We start from the raw sequence: 15,449 nt of genomic DNA on the forward strand, positions 1-15,449 counted from the left end.
ACTAGATTTCACTTCCCGAACAAAAAGGGAATTTAAAATATTTAAGGATACATTGTAGCCATCAGCGACCATATCCTCTGACATAACTGGAAACATCAGAGCATGGGAAGAAAATTTAAATTAGCACAGTGAGTGTAATCATCGAGCTAGGTTTAGAAGCGCATCCTGAACTCTATCCAGAAGACCAGAACAACCCATTGAGGGTGCAAAACACAAGTAGTGAAAATCAGATGTGCTGCCGTGTGTTTAACGTGTCGATGCAGTATTGACGCCTGCACCATAATACTAAATCCCAGAGCAACTTTGGGTTATTGGGGAACAAGTCAGATCAAGGTTGGTTTTAGTTTGGATTATTATCAAATAGAGATGTGCTGGTTTCAGATGTGTGCTTCCATATTACTGTCCCTACCCCATTTGGCCATGCCAGTTTGCAATGACTGCTTTTGTGTGGCATCAACATCACAACCCTATCAATTCGCACATTGCCAAACTGTAGCAGCATAGCACATTACCCTATCCAGAGCATAATTATCAGATTACTAGAAGTGATATATGTCAGCATGTGGACTGATAGAATTGCATTATCTGATTGCCATGTCATCATATACAGAACAGATACAGGAAGCACTGGAGCTAAATCACCACCTAGATGAGGAGCTATCCATAAACTATTGCCGTGACAGCAATTTCGACCCACAACATACGGTGACTGTGCTCTGTGCAAGCAGCTAATCCAAAAGATCACCCGCTCGCTGGTCCATGCCAATCACCCCCATCCCTTCACAAATCACAATCAAGCACCTATTTGAACCGAACCTGAAAAGGCGGAAAGGGAATTCCTACTTCCGGAAAAGAGAGACGAATGCACAAGCAGTCAAGCACCACCACCACGAGCACAAATCAGCTACTCCAGTTCGGGATCTAGGCGAGCGGCAGTCTCGTCTATGCGGAGCAATCGTGAGGAGGAGAGCAGAAAAGGGGAAGGGGTAGGACGTACGGGCGGACAAAGGGGCGCAGCGCGGCGTAGCGCTGGTACCAGTCGTAGGGCGCGCCGCCCTCCTCCGCGTAGCGTGCGTCCCGGTACCCCGCCTCCCCGTAGCTGAACACCGCGCCGCCGCCGCTCCCGGTGCCGTCGCTCCTGGTGTCCCCCTCCTCCTCCGCCCCGCGAGGCGACAGCGGCGGCAACGACGACGACATCGCCCGGGGACGGCGGGGGGCGCGGGCGAGAGAGCGAGCGGGTCGTGGGAGGCAGAGGTGGATCTGGGCCGAGGGAAGATCGGCCGCCATAGGTCGTGGGGGAGAGAGAGATGGGGATCGCCAGGAGAGATGTGGTCGTGGGGGAGAGAGAGATTGTCTTTCACTTTTTTCTCGTTTCTTTTCACTTTGGGCAGCCAGCCTATCACATGCGAGGCCACAGACTCCCCTGAAACAGATCCTGGCCATCCACTCCTCCTACATCCAACGCTTCAAAACTCTCCCCTCATCCAACACACACTTCTATCACTTTTCTCTTCTTCTTTTTCAATTGGTAGAACTTAATGACCAATTTATGCAATAATATCATGACCTAATGGACACAAAAGGTCATAACATTATGGGCTTTGGACCCTCTTATACTTGCCATGACTAATTTTGGAATTTTGGTCATGGATCAATGACCAATAAACCACAGTCATTATTTTTGGTCATAATTGAGCATTTTTCTTGTAGTAACAATGTGTCCCTAGTGAGCCTCTAGCTGGCTATCTCGTTGATCAATAAATGGTCATGGTTTCCTGATCATGGACATTGGATGTCATTGATAACGGGATCACATCATTAGGAGAATGATGTGATGGACAAGACCCAATCCTAAGCATAGCACTAGATCATATTGTTCGTCTGCTAAAGCTTTTCTAATGTCAATTATCATTTCCTTAGACCATGAGATTGTGCAACTCCCGGATACCGTAGGAGTGCTTTGGGTGTATCAAACGTCACAACATAACTGAGTCACTATAAAGGTGCACTACAGGTATCTCCAAAAGTATCTGTTGGGTTGGTACAAATCGAGACTAGGATTTGCCACTCCGTGTGGCGGAGAGGTATCTCTGGGCCCACTCGGTAATACATCATCATACTAAGCTCAATGTGACTTAGGATTTAGCCATGGGATGATGTGTTATGGAACGAGTAAAGAGACTCGCCGCCAACGAGATTGAACAAGGTATAGTGATACTGACGATCGAATCTCGGGCAAGTATCATACTGGTAGACAAAGGGAATTGCATACATGATTGATTGAATCCCCGACATCATGGTTCATCCGATGAGATCATCATGGAACATGTGGGATCCAACATGGGTATCCAGATCCCACTGTTGGTTATTGATTGGAGAGGTGTCTCCGTCATGTCTGCATGGTTCCCAAACCTGTAGGGTCTACACACTTAAGGTTCGATGATGCTAGTGTTGTAATAGGAATAGTATGCATTGTTACCGAAGGTTGTTCGGAGTCCCGGATGAGATCCCGGACGTCAGGAGGAGTTCCGGAATAGTCCGGAGGTAAAGATTCATATATAGGAAGTGGAGATTTGATTGCCGGAAGTGTTTCGGAAATCATCGGTAATGTACCGGGACTACTGGAAGGGTTCCGGTGGTCTACCTAGAGGGCCACCATCCTCGAGAGGCTACATGGGACAAAAGTGGATGGGAACCAACCCCTAAATGGGCTGGTGCGCCACCACCAAGGGCCCAAGGCGCACAAGAGGGAGAGGGAGGGATAACCCTAGGCGTGGGGGATGCCTTGAGTGGCAAGCCACCCTAGGGCGGCGCCTCCTCCTCCACTTCGGCCGCCGCCCCTCCCATCTAGGGCTGCCGCACCACCTAGGGAAACCCTAGGGGTGGCACACGCTCCTCCCTCTCCTCCTATATAAACCCAAGGGGGTTAGGGATGCAAACACACAAGTTCTTCCTCCCTCGACGCAACCCTACCTCTCCCCCTCCTCGTCCTCCTCTCCCCCTCCTCGTCCTCCCTAGCGCTTGGCGAAGCCGTGTCAGAAGACCACGCAGCCCCACCGTCACCATGCCGACATGCCGCCGGATCTCTCCCTCAACCTCTCCTCTCTCCTTGCTAGATCAAGGCGTAGGAGACGTCACTGGGCGGCACGTGTGTTAAACGCGGAGGCGCCGTTGTTTGACGCTTAGATCGGAATCTTTCGCGATCTGAATTGCTGCGAGTACGACTCCATCAACCGCGTTCTAGTAACACTTCCGCTTAGTGATCTTCAAAGGTACGAAGATGCTCTACTCCTTTGCTCGTTGTTGGTTTATCCTAGATAGATCCTTGTGTGACGTAGGAAATTTTTGAATTACTACTATGTTACCCAACAGTGGCATCCGAGCCAAGTTCTATTCGTAGATTCTATGCACGAGTAGAACACAAAAGTTGTGAGCGATGATTTTTTCAATTGTTTGCCACTACTAGTCTTATCTTGATTCGGCAGCATCGTGGGATGAAGCGGCCTGGACCAACTTTAGACGTACTCTTACGTGAGACTGGTTCCACCGTCCGACATGCACTTGTTGCATAAGGTGGCTAGCGGGTGTCTATCTCTCACACTTTAGTCGCATCAGATTTGACGAGGAGGGTCCTTGTGAAGGGTAAATAGCATTGGCATATCAACGTTGTGGCTGTCACATAGGTAAGAAGCGTTCTTGCTAGAAACCCTAATCATCCACGTAAAACTTGCAACAACAATTAGAGAATGTCTAACTTGTTTTTGCAGGGTACGCTATGCGATGTTATATGGCCAAAAGGATGTGACGTTACATATGTGGTGTATGAGATTGATCATGTTCTTGTAATAGGATTCACGACTTGCATGTCGATGAGTATGACAACCGACAGGAGCCATAGGAGTTGTCTTAATTACTATATGAGATCCAACGCTATGTGATTACTTTACTTTATTGCTAACCATTAGCTATAGTACTAGAAGTAATATTTGGCGAGACGACGTCGCAAAGACACAATGATGGAGATCATGATGATGGAGATCATGGTGTCATGCTGGTGACAATGATGATCATGTAGTGCCCCGAAGATGGAGATCAAAGAAGCGAGATGATATTGGCCATATCATGTCACTATATGATTGCATGTGATGTTTATCATGTTTTTCAGCTTATTGCTTAGAACGACGGTAGCAAAGATAAGATGATCCCTCATTAAAATTTCAAGAGATTTGTTCCCCCCAAGTGTGGACTGTTGCGAAGGATCGTTGTTTCAAAGCACCGCATGATGATTGGGTGTGATAGATTCTAACGTTTGCATACAATGTGTGTAAGCCAGATTTACACACGCAAAACACTTAGGTTGACTTGACGAGCCTAGCATGTACAGACATGGCCTCGGAACACGGGAGACCAAAAGGTCGAACATGAGTTGTATGGTGGATAAGATCAATATGGAGATGTTCACCATCGATGACTAGTCCGTCTCACGTGATGATCGGACACGGCCTAGTCAACGTGGGTCATGTATCACTTGGATGACGAGAGGGATGTCTATCTGAGTGGGAGTTCATTAAATATTTTCATTAAATGAACTTAATTATCATGAACATAGTCAAAAGGTCTTTACATATTATGTTGTAACTTGCGCTATAGGTGTGCGCTTTTTGATATGTTCCTAGAGAAAACTTAGTTGGAAGGTGATAGTAGCAATTATGCGGACTGGGTCCGTTAACTGAGGATTGTACTCATTGCTACACAAAAGGCTTATGTCTTTAATGCACCTCTCGGTATGCTGAACCCCAAAAATCGTTTGTAGATGTTGCGAACATCTGACATACACGTTTTTGATAACTACATGATAGTTCAGTGCATAATGCTTAAACGACTTAGAATTGAGGCGCTAAAGACGTTTCGAACGTCGTGGGACATACAAGATGTTCCAAGAGATGAAATTGGGATTTCATGCTCGTGCCCTTGTTGAGAGGTATGAGACCTCCAACAAGATTTTTTTGTCTACAAAGTAAGGAAGAAAAGCTCAATCGTTGAGCGTTTGCTCAGTTTGTCTCAGTGCAACAATCGCTTGAATCAACTGGGAGTTAATCTTCCAAATGAGATAGTGATAGTTCTCCAGAGTCACTGCCACCGAGCTACTAGAGCTTCCTGATGAACTATAACATATCAGGGATAGATATGATGATCCTTGAGCTATTCGCGATGTTTGACACCGCGAAAGTAGAAATCGAAAAGGAGCATCAATTGTTGATGGTTAGTAAAACCACTAGTTTCAAGAAGGGAAAGGGCAAGAAGGGATACTTCATGAAATGAAAAACTAGTTGCTGCTCTAGTGAAGAGACCCAAGGTTGAACCCAAACCCGGGACTAAGTGCTTATGTAATGAGGGGAACAGTCACTCAAGAGGAGCTACCCTAGATACTTGGTAGATGAGAAGGCTGGCAAAGTCAACTAAAGTATATTGGATATACATGATATTGATGTATACTTTACTAGTACTCCTAGTAGAACCAGGGTATTAGATACCAGTTCAGTTGCTAAGTGTTAGTAACTCGAAATAAAAAGTACGGGATAAACGGAGACTAGCTAAAGGCGAGGTGACTATGTGTGTTGGAAGTGTTTCCAAGGTTGATGTGATCAAACATCGCACGCTCCCTCTACCATCGGGATTGGTGTTAAACCTAAATAATTTTTATTTGGTGTTTGCGTTGAGCATGAGCGTGATTGGATTATGTTTATTGCAATACGGTTATTCACTTAAAGAGAATAATGGTTATTCTGGTTACTTGAATAATACCTTCAATGGTCTTGCACCTAAAATGAATGGTTTATTGAATCACGGTCGTAGTGATACACATGTTCATAATATTGATGCCAAAAGATATAAAAGGAGTAATGATAGTACCACTTACTTGTGGCACTGCCATATGAGTCATATTGGTATAAAACGCATGAAGAAGCTCCATGCTGATGGATATTTGTACTCACTCATTTTTGAAACGTTTGAGACATGCAAAGAATGCCTCTTGGTATAAACGCATGAATAAACTCCATGCAAATGGATCGTTTTGGACTCACTTGATTTTGAATCACTTGAGATATGCAAATCATACCACTCGGGCAAGATGACTGAAGGCCTAGTTTTCGAGTGAGATGGAACAAGAAAGTAACTTGTTGGAAGTAATACATTTTGATGTGTGCAGTCCAATGAGTGCTAAAGGCAAGCAGTGGATATCATTATGTTCTTACTTCACAGATGATTTGAGTAGATACTAGTGTCTTTACTTGATGAAACACAAGTCTGAATTATTGAAAGGTTCAAGTAATTTCAGTGTGAAGTTGAAGATCATCGTGACAAGAGGATAATATGTCTACGGTGTGATCGTGGATGTGAACATATATATATACATATATATGAGTTACGAGTTTGGTAATCATTTAAGACAATGTGAAAATTGTTTCACGTGAAAATTATTTCACAACTCATGCCACCTGGAACACCATGGTCTGATGGTGTGTCCGTATGTCATAGTCGTGCCCTATTAGATACGGTGCATGCTATGATGTCTCTTATCAAATTACCACTATCATTTATGGGTTAGGCATTAGAGACAACGTGACAGCCCGATGCCGACGTTCCAGAAGATTCCCCCCTTTATTCCGTTTTTTGTCGTGTGTCTATATTTGTCTCATCATCACCATTGCATCGGCAACCCGTTGCCGCCAGTTTTCAACTTGCATCCGTTTTTAGTTGCCGGTTCTCGCCGTTGTCCGTTCTGAGCCCGTTCACACACGCACGCGCCCGCGGTAGCGTCAAAACCCTGTTTTTAAAAGTGTGTATAAAACTTTCTCTGATTGGGTTGAGATTTGACGTGCGGTCTTATTTTAATATAGCTAGGCCGCTTGTCAAATTTCATCGCAATCGGAGTCCGTCTGGTACCCGAACGGTCGAACGTAGCGGCACCGTCTTCGGTTATTCGTCGGACGTCTTTCGGTGTTTTAAATCTCGTTGCCGGGTCGCCTGTTTTCCCTCTCGTCTCCGGATAAATACTCTACACGGCCACTTAGCCCGTCCCGCGTTTAGAATTATTCAAATCCGACCGCGCGGTTGGATCCGGGACGAAATTTCGCTAAACCTAGCCCCCCTTTTGTCTATAAATAGACCCCCTCCTAAAATTTAAACAGCCCCTCTCCTCTGCCTCGAAAACCGTGCCTCACCTAACCCTAACCCACTCCCTCTCTCCTCCCTCCCTCCTGTGCATAGCCGCCGGGCCCGCGAGCCCAGATCCGCCCTGCCCGGGCCCAGATCGCCCCGCCGCCGCTGCAGCCTTCCTGCTCCCGTCGAGCCCCTCATCTCCTCCCATGCCAGCACCGCGCCCGAGAGGCTCCCAACCGCCTCCCTATGCTGCACCTCATCCAGCCCAGATCAGAGGAGGGCCCCTCGCCGATCGCCGTCCTGCTGCCAGTGCCCCAGCCGCCGCCGCCATCCATCAACCTCCCTACCCAGCTCGCAACTCCCGAGATCCACCGGAGACCCCGTGCGGTGCCATGCCTTGTAGCCGGCCTCCCCAGGTAACCTCCGTCCATGGATCTGGTGGATCCCTTCCTCCACCGGCCGGATCCGGTCCGGGGAAGGGCCGCCTCGCCCCGCCTCGCCTGCTGTCGGCGAGCCTGCCACTGCCGCCCCCTGTAGTGCTCGGAAGCGAGCAGAGCACGAGGGAGACGAGCGAGCGCAGCGCCCCGCCTGGGCCTTCCAGCGCAGCGGCCCAGCACCGCGGCCTCCTCGCCTCGGCGAGGCCGGCCACAGGCCCAGTCGGCCACCGCCCCTCTCCACAGCCTCCTCCCCAAACTCTTCACCGAACAGGCCGAGGCCTGCTAAGGTGAGCAGCCCCCCGCTTCTAATTAAGCGCCCGTAGCGCATTATACTATGTTGCGCCTCTGCCCTATTCGGCCTGTTAGTAGTTTAGGCCCGTTAGTTTTATTTTTTTAGGAATTCGGTTTAGTTAATTTCAGGATTTAGATGCATATTCAAACGACCGTAGTTTAATAACCGTGTGTCGGATCGGAGTGAGTAGTATATGGATCTTGTGTAGATTTTTGCGTAGATTACGATTTTGCAACTTGCATAATTGTTTGAAGTAGTTTGACGTGTCGAATGCCTAGTTTTGCGTGTTGTCCCAATAGGGAAGTGCCCCGCAATTATTTTCGCGTGTGTCCGGATTGCTAGAACTCTGTAGATAAAATGCTCATGTTTTAGGAACCCCTTTGCCATGTATTTTAGAGTAGTTGTTGGTATTTTTGCATGTAGGGTTTAGCCGCTAGTTTATTTTTCGCGTTTAGGACTTAATCCCGCATATATGTGTGGCGTTGTTTTTATTTTGCAACCCCTCATGTTATATATGTTTTCGAGGTAGAAAAATCCATAGGATTTAACTGTGTATTTAGTTTTAGCTTTTGAGCAAGTTAGTTCACGTGATATTTTGCCGTGTTGCCCTCTTGTCTCTTTTGTGTGATTTAATCCGAGCTTCATTGGAAGGAGTTGTCAACTAGAGGGTTGCTCTTGGATGTTTAGTCTAGCCCCTGGTAATTTTGGTTGCAATAGAAATCCATGTTTAGGTGTGGTTTGCTTGTTCTTTACTTGCTAGGAAATAGTGTTGTTTTAGAGATGCTGAAATATTTCTAAGTCTGATGAGTTAACTGGTGATCTATAGCTCTTTTGAGGTTGGTGCAATGGACTTAGTTGTAGGCTTTAGGATTCTCTAGCATGCTATGAATTTTCATGCCATTTGGAGTCCTGTAGCTATTGGTTTTTCTGCTGTCAATATGCCTTCAGATCGAAAACTGCACTTTCATGAAGTGTTATTTTCACTAAGTCTGAAACTGTGTGTGAGAAGCCATTTTGTGACTTCTTTTCCTAGTGATCCATGCTTCCATGCTAGGTGTTGTTAGTAGTATGTTGTAGTGATTCTTGCCCTCTATCATCTCATGCCTTGGTTGAGCATATTGGATTTGTGTAGCTCGTAGTTGTGGGGTGTAGAAAATGCTATGTGGCTGATTTTGGCAGATTGTAGTGATTTCTTCTTTAGCTCGTAGTTGTTGAACCGTTGCTCCGTTTTGATCATGTCCTATATGAAACTTGCTTAGAATATTGTGTAGTTTCATATTATCTTGCTGGTTGTATGTTTTGAAATGTTGTGGATGCCATTTGCACACATATTGCATTCATGCCATCATATCTTGCGGCGCTTGTATCTTTTGATCCGTAGCTCCGTTGGAGATGTTCTCTATGTGTAAGTTGCTTGTAACGACATGTAGAATCACGTGAACCTATTTGTTTTGCTGTTTAACAACTAATTAAATGTGCTAGTCCAGATCTGGACAGAATTGTAAATTAACATGTGAGGTCGTCCCGGAGATGCTATATGTCATTTCCGACCTCATTTAAAATGCCTAGATAGGTAGATTAATTACGCTTCACCTCTTGCCATGGTTAACCACATTTAATATTGTCATGTACCTAATCGGGATAGAACTAAATAATTTGTATGTGGAGTTTCGTCAATATGCAACTCGTTGCATATTGAACTTCACTTAATGTGTAGTGTTTGATTGTCGTGAATTGCCATGCCATGTCTTGCATATTTTTCTCCGTTCATGCATCATATGTGTTGTGAATCGTGTGGTGAATATCGTGTGTTGATTTGTGTTTCCGGTTTGCTTCGTCTCTATAGAGTTCCGCAAGCGTGTCCGATTGTGAGGACCCGTTCGACTACATCGGCTCGTCTACTTCACGGAGTCATTCTTCTTCCAAGCGGGATCTCAGGCAAGATGACCATTTCCCCAAATACCATTACTATCATTGCCATGCTAGTTTTACCATTTCTATCGATTATGTCTCGTTGCCTACCACATGTTAAATATCAGCCTCCCAACATTGCCATGAAAACCTTCAACCTGTTCACAACCTAGCAAACCACTGATTGGCTATGTTACTGCTTGCTTTACCATGAGTTAGCGTTGCTAGTTGCAGGTGAAGTTGCTTCCATGTGATAACATGGGTTCATTGTTATATCACCCTATTAAATGCTATCTAATTTAATGCACCTATATACTTGGTAAAAGGTGGAAGGCTCGGCCTTTCTAGCCTGGTGTTTTGCTCCACCTTTGCCCCCTTAGTTTCGGCTACCGGTGTTATGTTCCCTAATTGAGCGCTCCTAACACGATCGGGGTTGTTATGGGGACCCCTTGATAATTCGTTTTAGATTAAAGCTGGTCTGGCAAGGCCCAACATTGGTACTACATTTGCCCAACATAATAATTCTGTTAATACTGAAATGCATAGGGAGTTAGCGCTACCCGAGGAGTAATTCTACATAATACAGGGAGGGCCAGTGCTGATGGTGCTGGTCCGAAACAGGGCATCGTGCGGGGCCAACCCGGGGCAACTCGGGTGATGTCTATCAGGCCACGGTACGCTTTGCTTATCCGTCGTGTCGTGAGAACGAGATACGCGGCTCCTATCGGGATCGTCGACACGTCGGGCGGCCTTGCTGGATTAGTTTTACCTTTGACGAGATATCTTGTGCTTCGGGATTCCGGTGATGCTTTGGGTAATCTCAGAGTTGAGGTTTTCCACTAAGGAATCCGACGAGATCGCGAGCTTCGTGATCGAGGATTTCTATGCGGCTTGTGGTAATTTGTGATGGACTAGTTGGAGCACCCCTGCAGGGTTAAATCTTTTCGGAAAGCTGTGCCCGCGGTTATGTGGCAACGTGGAAACTTTGTTTAACACTGGTTCTAGATAACTTGAAGTTAATTTAATTAAAACTTGCCAACTGAGTGTGTAACTGTGTCTGTCTCTTTCGTGAGTTCCTTCTACGATCGAGGACACGGTGGGGTTATGTCTGACGTAGGTAGGTGTTCAGGATTATTCATTTGATCATCAGTAGTCACGTTCGCTATGCGTAGATCTTCCCCCCTCTTATTTCTGGTACTCATAAGTTTAGCCACCAAATATATGCTTAGCCGCTGCTGCAACCTCACCACTTAACCTTACCTCACCCATTAAGCTTTGCTAGTCTTGATACCTTTGGAAATGAGATTGCTGAGTCCCCTGTGGCTCACAGATTACTACAACACCAGTTGCAGGTACATGTAAAGGTTACTTGACGCGAGCGCGTTGATTGTTCATTTGGAGTTGCTTCTTCTTCTTCTTCTTCGTCGATCTAGGATGGGTTTCCGGCCGGCAACCTGGGATAGCAAGGATGGACGTGGTTCTTCTTTTCTCGTTTGATTTTGTTCGTAGTCGGACCCTGCTCTTCTTCATGATGTTTATGTATTGTACTGATGTGACTCTGATGTAGCTTGTGGTGAGTGTAAGCCAATTCTGTATATATCTTATCCTTTCAGTACATGTAGTTGTAACGATATCCATTCTTGCGAAACGACGAGATGCGCTTCTATCCTTGACGAGGCCCTCGTGCCAAATTAAGGATAGGGTCGCATCTTGGGCGTGACAGACAACCGCATTCACTTTAAATAGAGAACCATGCAATTCCGTTGAGATGACATCATATGAACTATGGTTTAGAGAAACCTATGTTGTTGTTTCTTAAAAGTTTAGGGTTGCGATGCTTGTGTGAAAGAGTTTCACCCGGATAAGCTCAAACCCAAAGCGGATAAATGCATCTTCATAGGACACCCAAAACAGTTGGGTATACCTCCTATCTCAGATCCGGAAGCAAAGTGTTTGTTTCTAGAAACAAGTCCTTTCTCGAGTAAAAGTTTCTCTCGAAATAATTGAGTGGGAGGGTGGTGGAAACTTGATGAGGTTATTGAACCATCACTTCAACCAGTGTGTAGCAGGGCACAAAAGTTGTTCCTGTGGCGCCTACACCAATTGAAGTGGAAGCAGATGATACTAATCATGAAGCTTCAGATCAAGTCACTACCAAACCTCGTACGTCGACAAGGACGCGTACTACTACAGAGTGGTACGGTAATCCTGTCTTGCAGGTCATGTTGCTAGACAATAATGAACCTACGAGCTATGCAGAAGCGATGGTGGGCCCGGATTCCGACAAATGGTTGGAGGCCATGAAATCCAAGAGTGGATCCATGTATGAAAACAAAGTGTAGACTTTGGAAGAACTACTTGATGGTCATAAGACTGTTAACTACGGATGGATCTTTAAAAGGAAGACAGACGATAATGGTGAAAAGTCACCATTAAGAAAGCTCGACTTGTTGCAAAGATGTTTCCGACAAGTTCAAAGAGTTGACTACGATGAGACTTTCTCACTCGTAGCGATGCTGAAAGTCTTTTGGAATTATGTTAGCAGTTGTTGCATCATTTATGAAATCTTGCAGACATGATGTCAAAATATTGTTTCCTCGACGGTTTCATTGAGGAAAGGTTGTATGTGATGTAACCAGAAGATTTTGTCGATCCTAAAGGTTGCTAACAAGTATGCAAAGCTCCAGAGATTCCTCTAAGGACTGGAGCAAGCATCTCGGAGTTGCAATATATGCTTTGATGAGATGATCAAAGATTTTGGTTTTATACAAAGTTTATGAGAAACTTGTGTTTCCAAAGAAGTGAGTGGGAGCACTATAGAATTTCTGATGAGTATACGGGTTTGACATATTGTTGATCGAAAATAATGTAGGATTTCTGGAAAGCATAAAGGGTTGTTTGAAAAGAGTTTTTCAAAGGAAAACCTGGATTAAGATATTTGAACATTGAGCATCAAAATCTATGGAGATAGATCAAAGTGCTTAATAGAACTTTCAGCGAGATGCATGCCTTGACAAGTTTTGAAGGAGTTCAAAATAGATCGGCCAAGAGGGGGTTCTTAGCTAAGTTGTAAGGTGTGAATACTGAGTAAGTCCCAATACCCGACGACGGCAGAAGAAAGAGAAAGGACGAAGGTCGCCCCCTATGCCTTAGCCGTAGGCTCTAAAGTATGTCATGCTGTGTACCGCACCTGAAGTGTGCCTTGCCATGAGTCAGTCAAGGGGTACAAGAGTGATCCAGGAATGGATAAATGGACAGCGGTCAAAGTGATCCTTAGTAAATAGTGGACTAAGGAATTTTTCTCGATTATGGAGGTGATTAAAGAGTTCATCATACAGGGTTACGTCGATGCAAACTTTTTCACTAATCGAGATGACTCCAAGTAGTAAACCGGATGCATATAGTGGAGCAGTCATTTGGAATAGTTCCAAATGGTGTGTAGTAGCAGCATCTATAGAATGGCATAGAGATTTGTAAAGCACACATGGATCTAAAAGGTTTAGAGCTGTTGACTAATAAACCTCTCTCACACGCAAGACATGATCAAACCCCAGAATTGTATGGGTGTTAGATTCATTACAATCACATAGTGATGTGAACTAGATTATTGACTCTAGTGAAAGTGGGAGACTGTTGAAAATATACCCTAGAGGCAATAATAAAGTGGTTATTATTATATTTCCTAGTTCATGATAATTGTCTATTATTCATGCTATAACTGTATTAACCGGAAACATTAATACAAGTGTGAATACATAGACAACAATGTGTCCCTAGTGAGCCTCTAGTTGGCTAGCTCGTTGATCAATAGATGGTCATGGTTTCCTGATCATGGACATTCGATGTCATTGATAACGGGATCACATCATTAGGAGAATGATATGATGGACAAGACCCAATCTTAAGCATTGCACTAGATCGTATTGTTTGTCTATTAAAGCTTTTCTAATGTCAAGTATCATTTCCTTAGACCATGAGATTGTGCAACTCCCGGATACCGTAGGAGTGCTTTGGGTGTATCAAACGTCACAACGTAACTGGGTGATTATAAAGGTGCACTACAGGTATCTCCAAAAGTATAAGTTGGGTTGGTACGAATCGAGACTGGGATTTATCACTCCGTGTGACGGAGAGGTATCTCTAGGCCCACTCGGTAATACATCATCATACTAAGCTCAATGTGACTAAGTAGTTAGCCACGTGACGATGTGTTACGGAACGAGTAAAGATACTTGCAGGCAACGAGATTGAACAAGGTATAGGGATACCGACGATCGAACCTCGGACAAGTATCATACCGGTAGACAAAGGGAATTACATATAAGATTGATTGAATCCCCGACAGCGTGGTTCATCCGATGAGATCATCGTGGAACATGTGGGAGCTGATACGTCTCCATCGTATATACTTTTCCAAACTCTTTTGCCCTTGGTTCGGACTCTAATTTGCATGATTTGAATGGAACTAACCCGGACGAACGCTGTTTTCAGTGGAATTGCCATGCTGTTGTTTTTGCGTAGAAATAAAAGTTCTCGGAATGACCTGGAAATTTACGAGGATTTTTTGTGGAATATATAAAAAATACTGGCGCAAGAATCAACCGAAGGCGTGGAGCGAGGAGCCCACAAGCCCAGGAGGCGCGGGCCCCCTCGCCGCGCGTAGCAGGCTTGTGGGGCCCTCGGGGATCCGCCGCCTCCAACTCCAGCTCTATTTAGTCCCTTTCGCCCAGAAAAAATAAATCAAGGAGGAGAGTTCATCACATTTTACGATACAGAGGCGCCGCCACCACCTGTTCTTCCTCTGGAGGGAAGATCTGGAGTCCGTTCTGGGCTCCGGAGAGGGGAGATCGTCACCATCGTCATCACCAACCTTCCTTCATCGCCAATTCCATGATGCTCTTCACCGTTCGTGAATAATCTTATCGTAGGCTTGCTGGACGGTGATGGGTTGGATGAGATCTATCATGTAATCAAGTTAGTTTTGATGGGGATTGATCCCTAGTATCCACTATGTTCTGAGATTGATGTTTCTACTACTTTGCCATGCTTAATGCTTGTCACTAGGGTCCGAGTGCCATGATTTCAGATCTGAACCTATTATGTTCTCGTCAATATATGTGTGTTCTTGATCCTATCTTGCAAGTTGTAGTCACCTACTATGTGTTATGACCCGGCAACCCCGGAGTGACAATAGCCGGAACCACTCCCGGAGATGACCATAGTATGAGGAGTTCATGTATTCACTAAGTGCTAATGCTTTGTTCCGGTTCTCTATTAAAAGGAGAACCTTAATATCCCTTAGTTTCCATTAGGACCCCGCTGCCACGGGAGGGATGGACAATAGATGTCATGCAAGTTCTTCTCATAAGCACATATGACTATATACGGAATACATGCCTACATTACATTGACGAACTGGAGCTAGTTACATATCTCCCCATGTTATAACTGTTACATGATGAATGTCATCCGACATAATTATCCATCACCGATCCAATGCCTATGAGTTTTTCCTACTGGTCCTTGCTACGTTACTTTGCCGCTACTGTTGTCACTCCTGCTATTGTTACCGCTACTGCTATCACTATTACTGCTGTTACCGTTGCTACTGTTGCTATCACACTACTTTGCTACTGAAACATTGC

At 45.1% G+C, this 15,449-nt stretch overlaps 1 pseudogene; it reads right to left on the minus strand.

Annotated features, from left to right (window-relative positions):
- Window positions 1–775: 775 nt before the first annotated feature.
- LOC123405192 lies at window positions 776–1,287 on the minus strand (annotated as a pseudogene).
- Window positions 1,288–15,449: the final 14,162 nt, after the last annotated feature.

Source organism: Hordeum vulgare, chromosome 6H (genome assembly GCF_904849725.1).
Source record: "Hordeum vulgare subsp. vulgare chromosome 6H, MorexV3_pseudomolecules_assembly, whole genome shotgun sequence".
Lineage (NCBI taxonomy): Eukaryota > Viridiplantae > Streptophyta > Magnoliopsida > Poales > Poaceae > Hordeum > Hordeum vulgare.